The sequence below is a fragment of the Vicugna pacos genome, chromosome X (assembly GCF_048564905.1).
Source record: "Vicugna pacos chromosome X, VicPac4, whole genome shotgun sequence".
Classification (NCBI taxonomy): Eukaryota; Metazoa; Chordata; class Mammalia; order Artiodactyla; family Camelidae; genus Vicugna; species Vicugna pacos.
The window spans coordinates 84,922,559-84,933,949 of NC_133023.1; the positions used below are offsets into that span (position 1 = coordinate 84,922,559).

The window sequence follows — 11,391 nt, forward strand, 5'->3', positions numbered from 1 at the left end:
TTTGTTCAGCGATACCCAAATGTGAGGAATTTTTATTTGAGAGCATCTCTGCTTTAGTACTTGAGCCACAAGCTCCTTAAGAATCTCATCTGAAAATTATTGCAGTAGTTGGAAGTATTTTAATAGTTTATAATAAAACTGGAAATGTCAGTCTCATTTTATTATGTAGGAGATGGAATTGCCAATCATCAGGTGAGTTTAGGACTTCTTCTTTTATTCTTAATAAACAAACTGTGTACTGACTCTGTAATACCTGTTCATAAAGAGTTGAAGGCATTTAGAGCTGTGCTATGTCCTCTCTTGATAGAAGGTGTTTTGTCTAATAGGTGGAAGTTAAGGCTGTTGTACTGTGTCAGACGTGGAAGGACATAATCTACTCAGTGCAGTAGGACAGAAATAAAGGCCAGAGACCTAGTTTATGATGTCGCAGTTAATGATCAACACAGCTAAGGTTTTGTAGCACGGAAAGTATAGCAGTATATTCAGAATGAAAACAGAAGCAAAAACCTCCAATTATATCTGAACCAAAATTGTCCAGAGATCTTATTCTTCTGGAATGTAAATACAGACATGATTATGATCCCTTCTTTTTTCCACCCTATTTTTAACAAAATTTGTGTACACTAAATTGTCATGTATTCTTTATGGTATACAGTTATGTCAGTTTTGAGATGTGCATAGAGTTGTGTAACCATTGCCAAGACCAGATACAGAATAGTTCCTACACCCCAAGAAAACTCCTTTATGGTGCCTTTTCGTAGTCAAACCCTCCCTCCCATTCTTAACCCTTGTCAGTCCATTCTCTGTTCCTATCGTTTTGCCTTTTCCAAACTGTCATATAAGTCAGATCGTACCTAGAGTACACTGCCTTTTCAATTTGGCTGCTTTCAGTTAGCATATAATGCATTTGAAATTCATCCATAATGTTACATTTATCAGTAACTTATTCCTTTGTATTTCTGAGTAGTATCTCATTGTATCAATTTACCACAGTTTGTTTATAAATTCATCTGTTGATGGGCATTTGGGTTGTTTCCAGTTTTGGATGATTATGAGTCAGGCTAACGTAAACAGTCTCATACTGGTTTTGGTGTAACAATAACATTTCATTTTTCTTGCCGTAAATACCTAGAAGCTGAAATGCTGGGTCAAATGGGAATATATATTTAACATTACCAAAAACTACCTGATGGTTTTCTAAAGCAGCTATATCGTTTTCTATTCCCATCTGCAGTACGCATGAGAGCTCTGGCTACTCTGTGTCCTCTGTAGCATTTGGCATTGTCATTCTAATAGATGTATAGTCGTATCTCATCAAGATCTTTATTTGTGTTATTTCCCCTAATGATTAGTTAGACTGAGTATCTATTTGTGGGCTTATTTGCTATCCATATAACTTCTTTGCTGAAAAGTTTCTTCATGTATTTAACTTTTTTGAAATTAGGGTTTTTTGTTTTTTTTATTTGTGATCTTTGAAAGTTCTTTGTATATTCTGTATATAATCCTTTGTTGCATATATGATTTGCAATTATTTTCTCTCAGAATAAAATTTGTCTTTTCATCCTTTTAACAGAGTTTTTTGTAGAGGAAAAGCTTTTGATTTTGATCAAGTCCAAATTATGAATTTTTTCCTGTAAGTTAGTTGTGCTTTTGGTGTTATATCTAAGAACTTTTCCAGACCCAGACATGAAGTGATTTTTGCTTCTATGTTTTCTTCTATAGGCTTTATATTTTCTCACTTTACATTTAAGTCTGTGATCCATTTTGAGTTAATTTTTTGAATAAGATGTAAGGAATAGATTGAGGCTTATCTTTGGATATGAATGTTCAATTGTTCTAGAACCCTGTGTTGAAAAGCTCTATTGTTAGTTGCATGCACATCTAGGACTATTTCTTCTTGATGAAGTGACCCTATTATCATCATGTAACATCCCTCATTATCCCTGATAATTTTCCTCATATGTAATTTTACTATGACTCATATCAATATAGTTAGCCAGCTTTCTTTTGATTAGTGTTTGCCTGGTATTTGTTTTTCAGGCTTTTAAAAAAAATTGAAGTACAGTTGATTTACAATGTTGTGTTTTATTTTTAATATATCTATATTCTTATTTAAAATGAGTTTCTTATAGAAACTATGTAGTTTGATCTTAAAGAGAACATAAAGTTTTTTAAAATTTTAAAATAAAATTCTGTATTTCATTTGTACTCTTACACTATTTACATTTAATTTAGTTATTTTTCTTGGATTAGGTCTGTAATTGTATTCTTTGTTTTCTAATTGTCCCTTTTTGTTTTTCTGTTTTTCATTTCCCCTCTTCTTTTTGATTATTTAAATAGCTTTTAGTATTTCATTTTAACTTATCTATTTTTTACCTATATACATTTATAATTTTTAGTGGTTGCTCAAATTACTACCATATGCATATCTATCTTTTCACAGTCTATTTAGAGTTAATATTGTATCACTGCAAGTGCAAATGTAGAAGCCTTACAAATATACAGGCTTCTTTATCTTTCTGTCTTTATGTTACAGTTGCCATATGCATTTTCATTTACATATACTGAAACCCTCCCTCAGACAATGCTTTAATTATTTTCAAGAATCTTACATACTTTAAAGAATTTAAATGAGAAGAAATACTCTATTTTATTTTGTCTAAATAATTGCCATTTCCATCAGTCTTCCTTTATTCCTGAAGCGAGTTTCTCGCTGGTATCATTTTCCTTTAGCCTGAAGAACTTTTAGCTTTTCTATAAACTCAGATCTGATGGTGATGGCAAATTCTCTTAGTTTTATTTCACCTGAAAATGTCTTCAGCTTCTCTGGACATAGAATTCCAGGTTGACAGTTCTCTTTTAGGTCTTCAGAAATGTTGTTCTACTCTGTTATGGCCTGTGTGGTTTCTCATGAATAATCTACCAATTATGCAAATTCATATGTAATGTGCCATTTTCTCTGGATGCTTTCAAGATTTTTTTCTTTATTTTGGTTTTTAGCTTATTAAAATCATGCATCTGGACTTGATTTTTATTTAGTTTATTCTTTTTGTAGTATACTGTACTACTTGAACCTATACTTTTACGTCTTACATCAAATTTGAGAAGTTTCAACTTTTATTTTATTCAAATATATTTTACCTATCAATCTTTTTTCTCCTCTCATTCAGGGACTCCATTGACAGAAATATCAGTCCTTTTGATGTTGTCCTACAGGTCTCTGAAGCTCTGTTCATTTTGTTAAAATTTGTTTCTCTCTGTTATTCTGATTATATAATTTCACTAATCTGTGCTACCTTCAAATTCACTTACAGTTTTCTCTGTCATCTCCATTCTGCTATTGAGCCCACCCTAGTCAAGTTATTATTTTGGATAACATATTGTTCAGTTCTGAAATTTCCATTTAGATATTTATTGTAATATATGTTTCTTTGCTTGGAACTTCTGTTGTTTCTTTATTTCATAAGTGTTCACCTTTAACTCTTGGTAAATGGAGATTTAAGGAACAATGAATTACCACTACACTTCTATTATGTTGTATAAAATTCCAAAAACCTGACAGTACCAACTGCTGGAGAGAATGCTGGGCAACAAGGACTCTCATTATTGCTAGTGGGAGTACAGAATGGTACAATCACTTTTGAAGACAGGTTGGCAGTTTCTTACAAATCTAAACATAGCCATACCATATAATCCAGCAGTCATGCTCCTTGGTATTTACCCAAAGAAATTTGAAACCTATGTCTACACATGAATGTTTATAGCCACCTTATTCATAATGTGGAAGCAACCAAGATGTCCTGAATAGGTGAGTGGATAAATAAATTGTGATCCATCCATACAATACGGTATTATTTAGTGATTTAAACTGTTGTCCATCTATACAATGCAATGTTATTCAGTGATTTACAAAATGAGCTATCAAGCCACAAAAGGGCATGGAGGAACCTTAAATACATATTGCTATGTGAGAGAATCTAATCTGAAAAGACTACATACTGTTTGATTTCAATTATATGATTTCCTGTAAAAGGCAAAACTATAGAAACAGTAAAAAAGATAATGGTTACCAGAGGATTGTGGGAAAGGTTGACTAGGCAAAACATGCAGTTTTGAGGGGGCAGTAAAACTATTCTGTATGATGCTGTAATCGTGGCTACATGACAGTATGTATTTATTAAAACCCAGAAAACTTTTCAGTAAAGAGTGAACCTTAATGTATGCAAATAAAAAATCATTTAGGAGGTTGGTGGATTCCAGGATGGATTGCAGAATGTGACAAAAGTATGTAAATGTTTCACAAGTGTATGAAACAAATGAACAGAGTGAGGAGATAAACTGCTGACATAGTAATTTTGGGAATAAATGTAACCTGTAAGACCAAAGACATAAGAAACTGTATATAAGCACTTCATTCTAGTTGATAAAACTTTCCCATTGTGTATGGTTTGACAATTCTGAAACCACTATACATGTATACTGAAATGAAAATTAATTAAATGGATGGTGGATATGGTGGGATCTAGTTTTCTTGCTGTTGTCATGGAAGATTACAGATAAGTAAGGGGAGGAGGATAAAATGATCCACAGGTTAGAATTGGATACATTAGTATGAGCACATATTTAGTGTAATACAGATACAAGGAATACATATAGAAATATTTATTGACATACATATACACACACACACACACACACACACACACGAGTTAGTATACACACATGTATTCTTCTGCTCTGCCAGTTGGGGAAGCATAGAAGCAACAACACTCTAGTACCATAAGCAGCCCTGGCACCCAGATCTTGGTTTCTAATACCATTCTTCAATAAAAGGAACCAGAGATCCTTTGAGAAATGACCGATTATAGGACTCAGGCTTGAAATACACAAAATGATCTTGGAGCATTTTACAATGCCAGGAAGTAAGAAAGCGCTCCACCCTAAAAAATAAAAGAACCAAAAAACAATGGTACGGTATGTCAAAGGATATCAGCAGCTAACTGAAAGTGCTTTCAATTGCCAAAGCTGCAAAAATTTGAGCAACAAAATAAATAAAATAGCATTAGATTATAGATTAAAGTATAAAATAAATGTTCTTGAGTCAAACTGACATAAATAAATGGTTAAACAAATAATAGACTGGGGTTTCAAAATTGTAGAATAGATAAACAAGATTACACTGTATAGCACAGGGAAATATACACAAAATGTTATGATAAATCACAGAGAAAAAAATGTGACAATGAGTGTGTATATGTCCATGAATGACTGAAAAATTGTGCTGAACACTGGAATTTGACACAACACTGTAAAATGATTATGAATCAATAAAAAATGTTAAAAAAGAAAAAAAAAGAAAAAAAAACAAAAAAAAACCAAATAAATAAGTGGTGTAGAAGAGGCAGATCTCCCAATGCAGAAAAATCCTAAGTACTTTATGTGGATAACCTGCCCTTAAGGAGGTAGAAAATAACTATCTACTTATTAAGTTTGGGTTACACATAGTGACTTTTCTCCAAAGAGTATAATGTGGAAAGGGAGGGAAAATATTAATAAGTTTACAGTGGAGAAAAGTGACAAATCTTACTTTAAACCAGGTGATCAAGGTTAACATCAAGAATAAGTCATATTAATAGTATATTTCCTTAATATGGTGATATGTGAATGGCACCTTAGTTCTGTAGTCTTTCTCCCCGAAGCATATTACATTTGACTAATAATGAGAAAAACATCAGATAAATCCCAGTGGAGGGACATTTTACAAAATGTCTGACTAGTAATTCCTCAAATCTGTCAAGGTCATCAGAAATGAGGAATGCCAAAAAATCTCAAAGCCATGAAGAGCCTAGGAAGACATGACATGTATATGTAGTACGATATCCTGCAGAGGATCCTGGAAAAGAAAAAGCCATTGGTGCAAAACTGAGGAAATCTTAAGTATGAATTTAGTTAATGAACCAATATTGATTTTTTATTATTATTATTATTATTATTATTATTATTATTATTATTATTATTATTATTACCATTGCATCATACTAATGTAAGATGTTAACAATAGAGTGGGTGTCAGTTAAATGGGTATTTTCTATATTATCTTCTCAATAACTCTGTAATCTAAAACAGCTCTAACATAAAAAGTCTATTTAAAAACTTGAAAATAAGTGGATTTTTCCACAGTTTTTGACTTTTAGAGGCCTCCCTTCCAGGTCCTCTGGCTATAAATAAGGAGTTTCTCCTGGAGTTTTTGTGTTCATTGCCCACTACTTACTTCTGCATTTATACCTCCTCTCAGGTCAAGCTCAGATTACAAAAGAGGGAAAAAATCTGTGACGCTTACTGTTATTTAAGTTATCACGGTTGTTGTTGACTTTTCATAACCCTTAGGTTATTTTGTTCAAACACTGTAGTTGTAATCAGTGGGAGAGATAAGGTGTAGTTGACTTACTCCATCTTGGTCAGGATTGGAAATCCCAACCCAGATTTTATTTGATTGAAAGGGGAATCTGAGTATTTTTGGGTGATTTTTTCCATTTTGAGAAAACCATATTGTTGTCAATTACTTTTCATTTTCTAGTTGCTCGTGCCCCACTGAATGATTCCTATAGCTGCATTCAGAGCATCACTCTGTGACTCCCTCAGTTTATGTGCTTGTGCGTGGGTTTATCTGTTATTGGTTGGAGTTGTACATTCAAAGATAGATACGTAGATTGTATATATGTATATATAAATGCGTATGTATATGTTGCTTCTTTCTTTTCCTTGTTTTTCTTCTCTTTCTTTCTGTCTCTCTTTCTCCCTCCCTCCTTCCTTTTCTTTCTCTTCCTTACTTCCTCCCTCCCTCCCTCCTCATTTCTCTTCCTTCTTCCCTCCTTCCCACTCTCCTTGTTTGTTCCTCCTTCCTTTCCTTCTTTCCTTCCCTTCCCCTTCTCTCCTTCCTTCCTTGCTTCCTTGCTTCCTTCTTCTGTCTAGCTATATCTACAGAGAGATAACCATGTCCTTACTAAAAGTACACAAACAGGATCATATTCTGCATTTTTGGTAACTTACTTTTTCAACTAACAATATATATATTGAGTGTTTTCCCATGTCCATACATACATATCAATTTCCTTTTGAAATTATTGCACATATAAGGAGGTTAGAGTTAGCCCATGGCTTATGGGGAGTATTTAAACATAGCTACATACATCATTGTGGCTGCAGTGTACAAGAGAACAAGACTAGAGGCAAGAAGGCCAATAAGGAAGGTAAAGCTGAGTTTCTCCAGGTAGCCAAAATGAGGAGCTGGAATAAAGCTGGAAAATGTTGGGACACATTTGAGAAATGTTTGAGAAGTTAACAAAAGTGAAGAGGCTTGAATAGGATTCAAGGTAGAGCTTGCTTTTATGCTATAGAAATGACTTCATTGAACTCCTCCAGCTTTAGACTGTTTTTGGTCTATCAGGACATGGGTTCAATATAGAGTTTATTTCAGTGTTCCAAATATTCATGGCACAGGTATATTAAGGTACGATTTCTCATCTCCCTAGCTTCATTCTGTTGATCTAGGGCTAGCTCTATGAGTATGGGGAATTGAAAATTGCTTAAAGAAATTGAGAAAGAATTTATTAAACAATTATACTATGTGACTAGCCCTGTGCTAAACACTTTGTTTACTTGATCACAGTGTATTAGTTTACTCAGGCTGCCATAACAAAAATATCACAGACTGGATGGTTTAAGCAACAGAAATTTATTTTTTCACAGTTCTGGAGGCTAAATGTCCCAGATCAAGGTTTCTGGTGAGAACTCTCTTCCTGGCTTGTGAACAGGTGCCTTCTCACTGTGTCCTTGCATGGCCTTTCCTCTGTTTGTACCCACCTACAGACCTCTCTCTCTCTCTTTCTCCTCTTAAAAGGCCACTAATCCTATTGTATTATGGCCCCAGCTGTATTACCTCATTTAACTTTAATTACCTCCTAAAGACTCTGTCTCCAAATACAGTCACAGTGGGAATTAGGGCTTCAACTTATGAATTTTTATGGGACACAATTCAATTCATAGTAATCATAGTTAATGCTCATGACAGCCTTACAAGATATTATTATCCCTATTTTACAGATGATGAAATGAAATCTGAAAGATGTTAAGTAAACAGCCTAGGGTTACTGGGCTAGTAAGTGATAAAACGACCATTTGAGCCCCCATCTCTCAGAATCATCTTACCAAGCCAGGGTTGGCAAACTACAGTCCATGGGCCAAATCTGATCTATCACCTATTTTGCTGAGATACAGCCACATTCGTTTTGTTATATATCCCCTAACTGCCTGTGCTGATTTCATGGCAAATTGAGCAGTTGTGATGGAGACTGTGTGGCCCACTAAGCCTGATATTAACTATCTGGCCCTTTTCAGAAAAGGTTTACTCCCCCCCAATACTATACCACACTGCTATCAAACACAGCGTAATTATTTAGAATGTACCCAAGTCTTTATCACATTATCACTTTTATTTTTTTAACCTATCAGGGTGTGCCACCATTCCTTTCTAACTGTTCTAAATTTTTTTCAGAGATGATGGCTGGCTAAGGCTATGGTGTTCATGGAGATTAATTGGTTAATGGAAGATCCTAAGCCTCTGGCTTTCATGCTGTGCTAGGAAACACGGATGAATGGGCAAGAGAAATGACTCTTGGTGACAAGGATCCTGGTGCTGAGAAGTTGGAGTATGGGGAAGGTAAGTTTTGGAGCCCTCAATTAATTTCATGGTGGAAAACTGTATTTCACTAACACAAATACCTGGTGTCTTTGGTGTCTGGCTCTCTTGGTAGAGAGATTGCTCTCTTTGAAACCAAATGTTTGGCAATTTTCACTTTAAAGTGGCAGAAATAAAATTGAAAGTTGAACACAGACTCAGCAAATGTAACCCTCAGGGAGAAGTGTCAGGACTAATTTTTATATAGATACTGACTTCTAAAAGATTTATTGTTCCAAAATCAAACTTAGGTCAAAGACAGTAGAGCCTTAGGGTAACATTGCTTACTGTTACATAGACCCAGATGTATTTTGGGTCAAATCATGTCACAGGAATTATAACATCTCCATCCATTAGAAGCCAGTTAAAACATGGTTAGTGTACATGTTAGATCTATTCTATCATTTTTATAAAAGATACTTATCAAACTGATTATATGATAGCTCTCATTAGTATGGTTGACCCTACACAGAAGAGACTTGCAACTGAGAATAAACATGTTAGTGAAATAGTAAGCTAATTTAAAAAATACATATATACATATGAATGATTAGATAATTTTGAATTGCAGTAAATTATTATGTGATTTGACTTTTTTTAATAGAATGGAAGGCTATTTAATGTAGAGTTATCAGATGTCAGAACTGGAAGAGCCATTAGAGATTGTTTAATACAAACTTCTTGTTTAATAGATAACTGAGGTCCAGAAAGGAAAAAGATGTTGTATAAGTCTCACAGTGAAGTTCATGGCAGAGCTTAGACAAGAAATTTTCAGCCCATACAAAGCAGATGATTTAGGCTATGCATAATTGTGTAAATGAGTGTGAGAAACAGTGATACAAGCAAAGAAATGACTTCCATTAACATTTCCCAAAGAATTTGTGCAACATAGTTGACCACATGTGAAGGAAGGAGAAAGAATATTTTAGTGTGTTACTGGCAGGAAAATCAGGTTTCTCCTGAAGTTGCTCCTATTTGGGGATCTTTCTTCCTACCACCTCTCTGTCTAGTGAAATTTCTACCTAAGTCCAAAAGTATCTTCAAAATGGAAGAGGCTTCAGTGGACATGTACTGAACCTCATGAGATAATGAAATCCTGTGATTTGCCATATATGTAGTAAAAAAAGACCATTTGACTTAGAGTCAGAAAACCTGGATTTAAGTATTGCCTGTGACACCATGCACAGGTCACTTCAGTTTCCTAGGTTATTCTATATACATGTAATGAGAGTATTGAACTAGAAGATCATCTCTAAGATTCCTTCTAACTCTGAAGACTCTTGGAGCCTAACATTCTTTTTTTAATTGAGGTATAGTCAGTTTACAGTGTTCTGTCAATTTCTGGTGTACAGCACAATTCTTCAGTCATACATGAACATACATATTCACTTTCGTATTCTTTTTCACTGTGAGCTACTACAAGATATTGAATATATTTCCCTGTGCTGTACGGTATAAACTTGTTTCTCTATTCTAACATTCTAAGTTATTAATGTGTCCACTTGATTACCTGTGATGGCAAGGAACTCATTATCTGTGCGATTACGTGACTTCAATTGTGAACAGCTGTATTCATTAGAAAATAATGTCGTTATATAGGGCCAAAATTTTCAGTCGTATAACTCCATGCATTAGTCATACAGAGAAACTGGAACAAATATGATTTTCTCTTCTATGTAACAGCCCAACAGATATATGAAGCAACTTACAATCCTTTTCTTTTCTAGGCTCAATGTTTCTAGTTCCTTCAACTATTCTTCACATGATATGGTTTTTGCCCCACTCACAATCTTGTTCAGGCTCCTTTGAATATGTGGTTTCCTACTATGAAGTCAAGAAAAGATCTATCCCAGAATACTCCAGTGGCCTGTCTGTCTATCCCAGAGTAGGGCAGGCCTATCATCTTCTTTGTTTTACTAATCGTATTTAGTGGATTTCATCCCAGTATCACATCTATTTTTAAACAGCTCTATTACACAGCTGACTCATAGTACATGTGTAGTCAGTCCATCCAAACCTTATTTTATTGATGTATATTGGTTCAGAATCAGGACTTCTCCCATCTTTACTTGAACATTTTATTATTTAGACCCGAGGGCAAGATTCTGTGGTAATCCTAGGAATAATTTTTATCTTGTTAATATTTTTGGTCCTTATCTTTGTCATCCAATGTGTTCACTCTAATTTGAGTTCCCTATTACTGACAAAACTGATAAGCCAAACTTCCAAATTTTCTTCGAAGTAATTAATAAAATTTTTGAATGGAAGTGGCCATAGAATGCCACTGAAGTACTAAGCTGACCCTGTTTCACTTCATCAAATTCTTATAAGATCTTTCAAGTACAGATAAATCTAACTTTACCAGCACCCCATCCATATTTTCTTGTTTCTCATTAAGGACATTGAGACACACTTTGTCAGATGTCCTGGTGAAGGTTAGATGCAGTATGCTTAAAATATTTTTCCTAATTTACCAGTCACATAAACCCTACCAAGAAGGGAAATGAAATTAGTTTGAAATAACTTGCTCTTCATGAATCAATGTGGAACCCTAGAAAAGAGTTTATGAAATCATCATTTAAATAATTAAGATGAACTTATGTCTCAGTCATCTTTTTCCTTTGGGAAAAATTAGGAAATATTGATTTATCTCT

The 11,391-nt window shown here is 34.2% G+C and overlaps 1 long non-coding RNA gene across 1 annotated transcript in view; it reads left to right on the top strand.

Moving 5' to 3' along the window:
- The window catches only part of LOC140691876 (uncharacterized), a 457,385-nt gene extending 448,672 nt beyond the window's left edge, over window positions 1-8,713 (top strand). The window contains exon 4 of the long non-coding RNA XR_012067505.1: window positions 8,555-8,713. This is a non-coding gene — a long non-coding RNA (uncharacterized lncRNA). The remainder of the gene's footprint in view (window positions 1-8,554) is intronic.
- Window positions 8,714-11,391: the final 2,678 nt, after the last annotated feature.